Source organism: Abramis brama (assembly GCF_963993115.1).
Source record: "Abramis brama genome assembly, chromosome: 16".
In the NCBI taxonomy this organism is placed as follows: domain Eukaryota; kingdom Metazoa; phylum Chordata; class Actinopteri; order Cypriniformes; family Leuciscidae; genus Abramis; species Abramis brama.
The window spans coordinates 20,177,986-20,192,908 of NC_139978.1; positions in this window are offsets into that span (position 1 = coordinate 20,177,986).

Consider the following 14,923-nt stretch of genomic DNA (forward strand, 5'->3'; position numbering starts at 1 on the left):
ATACACAACTGATTATCAATTAGGATGAGGAAGACCAATCAGGAACTCCCACGTCCAGGACCAATGGGATCAGGAGACTCAGGGACGTCACACCTCCCAATCCAAAAGGAGGTTCTCTAAAGAACCGACAAAAGAAAACAGAAATAACAAAAATAGAACTGATGCAAAATAATCATTTAAATGTGAATATCCAACATTTGATACTCATCTCAATAAATCTCACTCCATTTCGCTCCCGGAATCCTGGGCCCTAGGATATCAGAGAGAGATAAAGGAGAAAGAAAAAAGAGAGAAGACAAGTACCAGATACCACTGGGACAGTCTACATACGCGAGAGAGCATCCGCAATTATGTTATCCTTGCCACGTATGTGCTTAATCTGTAAGTGGAAAGGTTGAAGAATAAGGCTCCATCTCATTATTCTCTGATTCTTACCGCGCATGCGATCTAAGAAAGTCAACGGGTTGTGGTCGGTGTATACTGTAATCGGACCACATACAGAGCTCAAATAGACCTCAAAATGTTGAACGGCTAAAATAAGGGCTAACGCTTCTTTTTCCACTGTAGAGTACACTTGTTGGTGACGATTGAACTTTTTTGAAAAGTAACTGACTGGATGTTCGATTGCGTTAGAATCCTCCTGTAGAAGAACAGCACCAGCACCATAAGCGCTTGCATCAACAGCAAGTAGAAAAGGGTTTTCAAAATTAGGAGTAGCCAACACCGGAGCATTTGCCAATAAGGATTTGGCGTTCTCAAAGGAACACTGACATTGCTCTGACCACTGAAATGGTCTCTTAGGGCTTAACAAATCAGTCAGAGGGGCAACTACACTTGCAAAATTATGACAAAACCCCCTGTAGTAACCCACCATCCCAAGGAATCGTCGTAACTCACGACGGGTAGTTGGTTTGGGAAAACTACAGATTGAATTCACTTTAGCGTGAATCGGCTTCACACAACCCCTGCCCACTACCTTTCCTAAGTACGTCACAGTAGCCTTTCCGAATTCGCACTTGGCAAGGTTGACAGTCAAGTTGGCTTTAGCTAGACGCACAAAAAGCTCTCTAATTTGATCAAGGTGTTCCGACCAAGAAGAACTGTATAAAACAACATCGTCTAGATAAGCTTCACAACCGGTCATCCCAGACAACACTCGATTTATTAACCGCTGAAATGTAGCGGGAGCGTTTCGAACGCCAAAAGGCATGACTGTGTACTGAAGAAACCTATCAGGTGTTACAAAAGCAGATAGTTCTTTAGCACGGGATGTTAATGGCACTTGCCAATAACCTTTCAGGAGGTCGAATTTACTCACAAATTGTGCAGAGCCAACACGGTCAACGCAGTCATCAATTCTTGGTAGAGGGTAACAGTCTGGTTTTGTCAAAAAATTGAGCTTCCTGTAATCAGTACAAAAACGATATGAACTATCAGGTTTACTCACTAAAATACATGGGGAGCTCCAAGAGCTAAAACTGGGTTCCGCCAAGTTATGATCAAGCAAATAATCCACCTCTCTCTGAAGTAACTTCCTTTTGATAGGGTTGACACGGTATGCATGTTGTTTCACTGGCTGAGCCGTGCCCACATCAATATCATGCTCAACGACAGAAGTTCGAGTCGGAATATCAGAAAAGAGAGAGTGAAACAAGCTTACCACCTCAATTATATCAGCCTTTTCTGACTCAGACAGATGAGACAAGTGGTGAACCAAGTTAACAAGAATCTCTGAATTATTCAACCGGCCTTCTACTTCTCCTCGAGAGGGACCTTTCACCTCTTCTAGATGGTCTTCCGCCTCTATAGATGTTTCCGAAACACTTGTGTCTGCGGTTTCAGTAGCTGTCACAACATCAACAAAAAGAGAAGGAACAGGAGTCACATAAGATTTTAGTAAATTAACATGACACACCTGTATTTTCTTTCGACGATCGGGTGTATTTAATAAATAGTTGTTATTTGGAAAACACTTCGCGATCGTATACGGTCCAGCAAACCTAGCCTGAAAAGGAGTAGTCAACACAGGTAACAATGCCAGCACTTGGTCACCTACTTGAAACTGTCTGGATTTGACTTTACGATCGAACAACCTCTGCATCTTTCCCTGAGATTTGGCTAACTTCCGTAGAGCAATAGCTCTCGCTTCATACAGTCGGTAACGGAAACTACTTACATAGTCTAAGACATTCTCAGGAGAATCAAAATTCGTCCACTCATCTGCTAGGACAGCAATAGGGCCCCTAACAGTGTGTCCAAACACCAACTCATTAGGGCTAAAACCTATGCTCTCCTGCACCACCTCACGAATGGCGAGTAACATCCATGGTAGACCTTCCTCCCAGTCACAGTCAAGCTCAACGCAATACGACCTCAAAAGTGACTTAAGAGTCTGATGGAACCTCTCCAAACATCCTTGACTCTGCGGGTGATAGGCACTTGAGATATTATGCTTAACTTTAAGTTGTCGCATGACCTTAGAAAAGTTTCGGGACATGAAATTTGAACCCTGGTCAGACTGAATAGTTTCCGGAATGCCAAAAATTGACATGAAGCTTGTTAAAGCTTTTAATATAGCTTTGGAAGTAATGGATCTCAGAGGATAAGCTGCAGGGTAACGTGTAGTCTGACACATTACGGTAAGTAAATATGCATGTCCAGCCTTAGATCGCGGTAAAGGACCAATGCAATCAATAATCAAGTGTGCAAAAGGTGTTGTAACTGCAGCAATAGGTTGTAAAGGAGCTAATGGAACCTTTTGATTTGGCTTCCCTGTCATTTGACAAGTATGACATGCACGTATATAATTAATCACATCTCGCTTACACCTAGGCCAATAAAATTTTCGTAAAAGTCTATCATAAGTCTTTCGTACCCCCATATGTCCAGTCATGCCCTGATGTGATAGTTTTAAGAGGTCTTGACGGAAATCAAGTGGAACCACAATTTGGATCCTAGGATCGAGTGAAAAGTCAAAGCTCATAGGTTGTTGTCTATAAAGCAAACCATCTTGAAAAAAATAGAAGGGAGATGAAGTCTTGTCTTCTTGTTCACGAGCTAAAGAGAACAATTCTCGAAGAGTATCATCTGCCCGCTGTGCTTTGATAAGATCATCTCGAGTCACACTAAAGAGCGGAGATAAAGAACAAGATGTGTTAACAGGGTCATCACAGATAAATGGACATTCTGACAGAGGAAATTATAACTTTATTACAGTATAATAATGCATTGTGTTATACATTTATTACAATGTAATAATACATTGTGTAATTATACCTTTATTACAGTGAAATAATGCATTGTGAAATTATACCTTTATTACACTGTAATACATTGTGTTATTATACATTTATTACAATGTAATAATACATTGTGTTATTATACCTTTATTACAGTGTAATAATACATTGTGTTATTATACATTTATTACAAAGTAATAATACATTGTGTAATTATAACTTTATTACAGTGTAATAATGCATTGTGAAATTATACCTTTATTACAGTGTAATAATACATTGTGTTATTATACATTACAATGTAAAAATAGATTGTGAAATTATAATCTTTATTACAGTGTAATAATGCATTGTGAAATTATACCTTTATTACAGTGTAATTATACATTGTGTTATTATACATTTATTACAATGTAATAATACATTTTGTTATTATACCTTTATTACAGTGTAATAATACATTGTGTTATTATACCTTTATTACAATGTAATAATACATTGTGTTATTATACCTTTATTACAGTGTAATAATGCATTGTGAAATTATACCTTTATTACACTGTAATAATACATTGTGTTATTATACATTTATTACAATGTAATAATACATTGTGTTATTATACCTTTATTACAGTGTAATAATACATTGTGTTATACATTTATTACAATGTAATAATACATTGTGTAATTATAACTTTATTACAGTGTAATAATGCATTGTGAAATTATACCTTTATTACAGTGTAATACATTGTGTTATTATACATTTATTACAATGTAATAATACATTGTGAAATTATAACTTTATTACAGTGTAATAATGCATTGTGAAATTATACATTTATTGCAGTGTAATAATACATTGTGTTATTATACATTTATTACAGTGTAATAATACATTGTGTTATTATACATTTAATACAATGTAATAATACATTGTGTTATTATACATTTATTACAATGTAATAATATATTGTATTATTATACATTTATTACAACGTAATAATACATTGTGTAATTATAACTTTATTACTGTGTAATAATGCATTGTGTTATTATACCTTTATTACAGTGTAATAATACTTTGTGTTATTATACATTTATTACAATGTAATAATTCATTGTGTTATTATACATTTATTACAATGTAATAATACATTGTGTTATTATACATTTATTACAATGTAATAATACATTGTGAAATTATAACTTTATTACAGTGTAATAATGCATTGTGAAATTATACATTTATTACAATGTAATACATTGTGTAATTATAACTTTATTACTGTGTAATAATGCATTGTGAAATTATACCTTTATTACAGTGTAATTATACATTGTGTTATTTTACATTTATTACAATGTAATAATACATTGTGAAATTATAACTTTATTACAGTGTAATAATGCATTGTGAAATTATACCTTTATTACAGTGTAATAATACATTGTGTTATTATACATTTATTACAACGTAATAATACATTGTGTTATTATACCTTTATTATAGTGTAATAATACATTGTGTTATTATACCTTTATTACAATGTAATAATACATTGTGAAATTATACCTTTATTACAGTGTAATAATACATTGTGTTATTATACATTTATTACAATGTAATAATACATTGTGTTATTATACATTTATTACAATGTAATAATACATTGTGTTATTATACATTTATTACAATGTAATAACACATTGTGTAATTATAACTTTATTACAGTGTAATAACGCATTGTGTAATTATAATTTTATTACAGTGTAGTAATACATTGAGTTATTATACATTTATTACAATGTAATAATACATTGTGTTATTATACCTTTATTACAGTGTAATAATACATTGTGTAATTATAACTTTATTACAGTGTAATAATACATTGTGTTATTATACATTTATTACAATGTAATAATACATTGTGTTATTATACATTTATTACAATGTAATAATACATTGTGTTATTATACATTTATTACAATGTAATAACACATTGTGTAATTATAACTTTATTACAGTGTAATAACGCATTGTGTTATTATACATTACAATGTAATAACACATTTTGTAATTATAACTTTATTACAGTGTAATAACACATTGTGTAATTATAACTTTATTACAGTGTAATAATACATTGTGTTATTATACATTTATTACAATGTAATAATACATTGTGTTATTATACCTTTATTACAGTGTAATAATACATTGTGTTATTATACCTTTATTACAGTGTAATAATACATTGTGTTATTATACATTACAATGTAATAACACATTGTGTAATTGTAACTTTATTCCAGTGTAATAATACATTGTGTTATTATACATTTATTACAATGTAATAATACATTGTGTTAGTATACATTTATTACAATGTAATAATACATTGTGTTATTATACATTTATTACAATGTAATAATACATTGTGTAATTATTACTTTATTACAGTGTAATGATACATTGTGTTATTATACATTACAATGTAATAACACATTGTGTAATTATTACTTCATTACAGTGTAATAACACATTGTGTTATTATACCTTTATTACAGTGTAATAATACATTGTGTTATTATACCTTTATTACAGTGTAATAATACATTGTTATTATACATTACAATGTAATAACACATTGTGTAATTATAACTTTATTACAGTGTAATAATACATTGTGTTATTATACATTACAATGTAATAATACATTGTTATTATACATTTATTACAATGTAATAATACATTGTGTTATTATACATTTATTACAATGTAATAATACATTGTGTAATTATTACTTTATTACAGTGTAATGATACATTGTGTTATTATACATTTATTACAGTGTAATAATACATTGTGTTATTATACCTTTATTACAGTGTAATAATACTTTGTGTTATTATACATTTATTACAATGTAATAATAAATTGTGTTATTATACATTTATTACAATGTAATAATACATTGTGAAATTATAACTTTATTACAGTGTAATAATACATTGTGAAATTATACCTTTATTACAGTGTAATAATATATTGTGTTATTATACATTTATTACAGTGTAATAACGCATTGTGTAATTATAACTTTATTACAGTGTAATAACGCATTGTGTAATTATAACTTTATTACAGTGTAGTAATACATTGTGTTATTATACCTTTATTACAGTGTAATAATACATTGTGTTATTATACCTTTATTACAGTGTAATAATACACTGTGTTATTATACATTACAATGTAATAACACATTGTGTAATTATAACTTTATTACAGTGTAATAATACATTGTGTTATTATACATTTATTACAATGTAATAATGCATTGTGTTATTATACATTTATTACAATGTAATAATACATTGTGTATTATGCATTTATTACTATGTAATAATACATCGTGAAATTATAACTTTATTACAGTGTAATAATGCATTGTGAAATTATACCTTTATTACAGTGTAATAATACATTGTGTTATTATACATTTATTACAATGTAATAATACATTGTGTTATTATACCTTTATTACAGTGTAATAATACATTGTGTTATTATACATTTATTACAAAGTAATAATACATTGTGTAATTATAACTTTATTACAGTGTAATAATGCATTGTGAAATTATACCTTTATTACAGTGTAATAATACATTGTGAAATTATAACTTTATTACAGTGTAATAATGCATTGTGAAATTATACCTTTATTACAGTGTAATTATACATTGTGTTATTATACATTTATTACAAAGTAATAATACATTGTGTAATTATAACTTTATTACAGTGTAATAATGCATTGTGAAATTATACCTTTATTACAATGTAAAAATAGATTGTGAAATTATAACTTTATTACAGTGTAATAATGCATTGTGAAATTATACCTTTATTACAGTGTAATTATACATTGTGTTATTATACATTTATTACAATGTAATAATACATTTTGTTATTATACCTTTATTACAGTGTAATAATACATTGTGTTATTATACCTTTATTACAATGTAATAATACATTGTGTTATTATACCTTTATTACAGTGTAATAATGCATTGTGAAATTATACCTTTATTACACTGTAATAATACATTGTGTTATTATACATTTATTACAATGTAATAATACATTGTGTTATTATACCTTTATTACAGTGTAATAATACATTGTGTTATACATTTATTACAATGTAATAATACATTGTGTAATTATAACTTTATTACAGTGTAATAATGCATTGTGAAATTATACCTTTATTACAGTGTAATACATTGTGTTATTATACATTTATTACAATGTAATAATACATTGTGAAATTATAACTTTATTACAGTGTAATAATGCATTGTGAAATTATACATTTATTGCAGTGTAATAATACATTGTGTTATTATACATTTATTACAGTGTAATAATACATTGTGTTATTATACATTTAATACAATGTAATAATACATTGTGTTATTATACATTTATTACAATGTAATAATATATTGTATTATTATACATTTATTACAACGTAATAATACATTGTGTAATTATAACTTTATTACTGTGTAATAATGCATTGTGTTATTATACCTTTATTACAGTGTAATAATACTTTGTGTTATTATACATTTATTACAATGTAATAATTCATTGTGTTATTATACATTTATTACAATGTAATAATACATTGTGTTATTATACATTTATTACAATGTAATAATACATTGTGTTATTATACATTTATTACAATGTAATAACACATTGTGTAATTATAACTTTATTACAGTGTAATAACGCATTGTGTAATTATAATTTTATTACAGTGTAGTAATACATTGAGTTATTATACATTTATTACAATGTAATAATACATTGTGTTATTATACCTTTATTACAGTGTAATAATACATTGTGTAATTATAACTTTATTACAGTGTAATAATACATTGTGTTATTATACATTTATTACAATGTAATAATACATTGTGTTATTATACATTTATTACAATGTAATAATACATTGTGTTATTATACATTTATTACAATGTAATAACACATTGTGTAATTATAACTTTATTACAGTGTAATAACGCATTGTGTTATTATACATTACAATGTAATAACACATTTTGTAATTATAACTTTATTACAGTGTAATAACACATTGTGTAATTATAACTTTATTACAGTGTAATAATACATTGTGTTATTATACATTTATTACAATGTAATAATACATTGTGTTATTATACCTTTATTACAGTGTAATAATACATTGTGTTATTATACCTTTATTACAGTGTAATAATACATTGTGTTATTATACATTACAATGTAATAACACATTGTGTAATTGTAACTTTATTCCAGTGTAATAATACATTGTGTTATTATACATTTATTACAATGTAATAATACATTGTGTTAGTATACATTTATTACAATGTAATAATACATTGTGTTATTATACATTTATTACAATGTAATAATACATTGTGTAATTATTACTTTATTACAGTGTAATGATACATTGTGTTATTATACATTACAATGTAATAACACATTGTGTAATTATTACTTCATTACAGTGTAATAACACATTGTGTTATTATACCTTTATTACAGTGTAATAATACATTGTGTTATTATACCTTTATTACAGTGTAATAATACATTGTTATTATACATTACAATGTAATAACACATTGTGTAATTATAACTTTATTACAGTGTAATAATACATTGTGTTATTATACATTACAATGTAATAATACATTGTTATTATACATTTATTACAATGTAATAATACATTGTGTTATTATACATTTATTACAATGTAATAATACATTGTGTAATTATTACTTTATTACAGTGTAATGATACATTGTGTTATTATACATTTATTACAGTGTAATAATACATTGTGTTATTATACCTTTATTACAGTGTAATAATACTTTGTGTTATTATACATTTATTACAATGTAATAATACATTGTGTTATTATACATTTATTACAATGTAATAATACATTGTGTATTATACATTACAATGTAATAATACATTGTGAAATTATAACTTTATTACAGTGTAATAATACATTGTGAAATTATACTTTTATTACAGTGTAATAATATATTGTGTTATTATACATTTATTACAGTGTAATAACGCATTGTGTAATTATAACTTTATTACAGTGTAATAACGCATTGTGTAATTATAACTTTATTACAGTGTAGTAATACATTGTGTTATTATACCTTTATTACAGTGTAATAATACATTGTGTTATTATACCTTTATTACAGTGTAATAATACACTGTGTTATTATACATTACAATGTAATAACACATTGTGTAATTATAACTTTATTACAGTGTAATAATACATTGTGTTATTATACATTTATTACAATGTAATAATGCATTGTGTTATTATACATTTATTACAATGTAATAATACATTGTGTATTATGCATTTATTACTATGTAATAATACATCGTGAAATTATAACTTTATTACAGTGTAATAATGCATTGTGAAATTATACCTTTATTACAGTGTAATAATACATTGTGTTATTATACATTTATTACAATGTAATAATACATTGTGTTATTATACCTTTATTACAGTGTAATAACACATTGTGTTATTATACATTTATTACAATGTAATAATACATTGTGTTATTATACCTTTATTACAGTGTAATAATATATTGTGTTATTATACCTTTATTACAGTGTAATAATACATTGTGTTATTATACATTTATTACAATGTAATAACACATTGTGTAATTATAACTGTATTACAGTGTAATAACGCATTGTGTAATTATAACTTTATTACAGTGTAATAACACTTTGTGTTATTATACATTTATTACAATGTAATAATACATTGTGTTATTATACATTTATTACAATGTAATAATACATTGTGTATTATACATTACAATGTAATAATACATCATGAAATTATAACTTTATTACAGTGTAATAATGCATTGTGAAATTATACCTTTATTACAGTGTAATAATACATTGTGTTATTATACATTACAATGCAATAATACAGTGTAATAATGCATTGTGAAATTATACCTTTATTACAGTGTAATAATACATTGTGTTATTATACATTTATAACAATGTAATAATACATTGTGTTATTATACATTTATTACAATGTAATAACACATTGTGTAATTATAACTTTATTACAGTGTAATAACGCATTGTGTAATTATAACTTTATTACAGTGTAGTAATACATTGAGTTATTATACATTTATTACAATGTAATAATACATTGTGTTATTATACCTTTATTACAGTGTAATAATACATTGTGTTATTATACATTTATTACAATGTAATAATACATTGTGAAATTATAACTTTATTACAGTGTAATAATGCATTGTGAAATTATACCTTTATTACAGTGTAATAATACATTGTGTTATTATACATTTATTACAGTGTAATAATACATTGTGAAATTATAACTTTATTACAGTGTAATAATACATTGTGTTATTATACCTTTATTACAGTGTAATAATACATTGTGTTATTATACCTTTATTACAGTGTTATAATACTTTGTGTTATTATACATTTATTACAGTGTAAAAATCATTGTGTTATTATACATTTATTACAATGTAATAATACATTGTGTTATACATTTATTACAATGTAATAACACATTGTGTAATTATAACTTTATTACAGTGTAATAATACATTGTGTTATTATACATTTATTACAAGGTAATAATACATCGTGAAATTATAACTTTATTACAGTGTAATAATGCATTGTGAAATTATACCTTTATTACAGTGTAATAAAACATTGTGTTATTATACATTTATTACAATGTAATAATACATTGTGTTATTATACCTTTATTACAATGTAATAATACATTGTGAAATTATAACTTTATTACAGTGTAATAATACATTGTGTTATTATACATTTATTACAATGTAATAATACATTGTGTTATTATACCTTTATTACAGTGTAATAATACATTGTGTTATTATACCTTTATTACAGTGTTATAATACTTTGTGTTGTTATACATTTATTACAATGTAAAAATCATTGTGTTATTATACATTTATTACAATGTAATAATACATTGTGTTATTATACATTTATTACAGTGTAATAATGCATTGTGTAATTATAACTTTATTACAGTATAATAATACATTGTTATTATACATTACAGTGTAATAATGTTTTGTTATTATACGTTTATTACAATGTAATAATACATTGTGTTATTATACATTTATTACAATGTAATAATACATTGTGTATTATACATTACAATGTAATAATACATTGTGAAATTATAACTTTATTACAGTGTAATAATACATTGTGAAATTATACCTTTATTACAGTGTAATATACATTGTGTTATTATACATTTATTACAATGTAATAATACATTGTGTTATTATACATTTATTACAATGTAATAACACATTGTGTAATTATAACTTTATTACAGTGAAATAACGCATTGTGTAATTATAACTTTATTACAGTGTAGTAATACATTGAGTTATTATACATTTATTACAATGTAATAATACATTGTGTTATTATACATTTATTACAATGTAATAATACATTGTGTTATTATACCTTTATTACAGTGTAATAATACATTGTGTTATTATACCTTTATTACAGTGTAATAATACACTGTGTTATTATACATTACAATGTAATAACACATTGTGTAATTATAACTTTATTACAGTGTAATAATACATTGTGTTATTATACATTTATTACAATGTAATACATTGTGTTATTATACATTTATTACAATGTAATAATACATTGTGTTATTATACATTTATTACAATGTAATAACACATTGTGTAATTATAACTTTATTACAGTGTAATAATACATTGTGTTATTATACATTTATTACAATGTAATAATACATTGTGTTATTATACATTTATTACAGTGTAATAATACTTTGTGTTATTATACATTTATTACAATGTAATAATACATTGTGTTATTATACATTTATTACAATGTAATAATACATTGTGTAATTATTACTTTATTACAGTGTAATGATACATTGTTATTAAATCTTTATTACAATGTAATAATGCATTGTGAAATTATACATTACAGTGTAATAATACATTGTGTTATTATACATTTATTACAGTGTAATAATAAATTGTGTTATTTTACCTTTATTACAGTGTAATAATACTTTGTGTTATTATACATTTATTACAATGTAATAATACATTGTGTTATTATACATTTATTACAATGTAATAATACATTGTGTAATTATTACTTTATTACAGTGTAATGATACATTGTTATTATATCTTTATTACAATGTAATAACACATTGTGTAATTATAACTTTATTACAGTGTAATAATACATTGTGTTATTATACATTTATTACAATGTAATAATACATTGTGTTATTATACATTTATTACAGTGTAATAATACTTTGTGTTATTATACATTTATTACAATGTAATAATACATTGTGTTATTATACATTTATTACAATGTAATAATACATTGTGAAATTATAACTTTATTACAGTGTAATAATACATTGTGAAATTATAACTTTATTACAGTGTAATAATACATTGTGTTATTATACATTTATTACAATGTAATAATACATTGTAAAATTATAACTTTATTACAGTGTAATAATACATTGTGAAATTATAACTTTATTACAGTGTAATAATACATTGTGTTATTATACATTTATTACAATGTAATAATACATTGTGTTATTATACATTTATTACAGTGTAATAATATATTGTGTTATTATACATTTATTACAATGTAATAATGCATTGTGAAATTATACCTTTATTACAGTGTAATAATACATTGTGAAATTGTAACTTTATTACAGTGTAATAATACTTTGTGTTATTATACATTTATTACAATGTAATAATTCATTGTGTTATTTTACCTTTATTACAGTGTAATAATAATTGTGTTATTATACCTTTATTACAGTGTAATAATACTTTGTGTTATTATACATTTATTACAATGTAATAATACATCGTGAAATTATAACTTTATTACAGTGTAATAATACATTGTGTTATTATACATTTATTACAGTGTAATAATACTTTGTGTTATTATACATTTATTACAATGTAATAATTCATTGTGTTATTATACCTTTATTACAGTGTAATAATAATTGTGTTATTATACCTTTATTACAGTGTAATAATACTTTGTGTTATTATACATTTATTACAATGTAATAATACATTGTGTATTATACATTTATTACAATGTAATAATACATCGTGAAATTATAACTTTATTACAGTGTAATAATACATTGTGTTATTATACATTTATTACAGTGTAATAATACATTGTGTTATTATACATTTATTACAGTGTAATAATACTTTGTGTTATTATACATTTATTACAATGTAATAATACATTGTGTATTATACATTTATTACAATGTAATAATACATTGTGAAATTATAACTTTATTACAGTGTAATAATACATTGTGTTATTATACATTTATTACAGTGTAATAATACTTTGTGTTATTATACATTTATTACAATGTAATAATATATTGTGAAATTATAACTTTATTACAGTGTAATAATGCATTGTGAAATTATAACTTTATTAGTGTAATAATACATTGTGTTATTATACCTTTATTACAGTGTAATAATACATTGTGTTATTATACATTTATTACAATGTAATAATACATTGTGAAATTATAACTTTATTACAGTGTAATAATGCATTGTGAAATTATACCTTTATTACAGTGTAATAATACATTGTGTTATTATACATTTATTACAATGTAATAATACATTGTGTTATTATACATTTATTACAGTGTAATAATACATTGTGTTATTATACCTTTATTACAATGTAATAATACATTGTGAAATTATAACTTTATTACAGTGTAATAATACATTGTGTTATTATACCTTTATTACAGTGTAATAATACATTGTGTTATTATACCTTTATTACAGTGTTATAATACTTTGTGTTATTATACATTTATTACAGTGTAAAAATCATTGTGTTATTATACATTTATTACAATGTAATAATACATTGTTATACATTTATTACAATGTAATAACACATTGTGTAATTATAACTTTATTACAGTGTAATAATACATTGTGTTATTATACATTTATTACAAGGTAATAATACATCGTGAAATTATAACTTTATTACAGTGTAATAATGCATTGTGAAATTATACCTTTATTACAGTGTAATAATACATTGTGTTATTATACATTTATTACAATGTAATAATACATTGTGTTATTTTACCTTTATTACAGTGTAATATACATTGTGTTATTATACATTTATTACAATGTAATAATACATTGTGAAATTATAACTTTATTACAGTGTAATAATGCATTGTGAAATTATACCTTTATTACAGTGTAATAATACATTGTGTTATTATACCTTTATTACAGTGTAATAATACATTGTGTAATTATAACTTTATTACAGTGTAATAATACATTGTGTTATTATACATTTATTA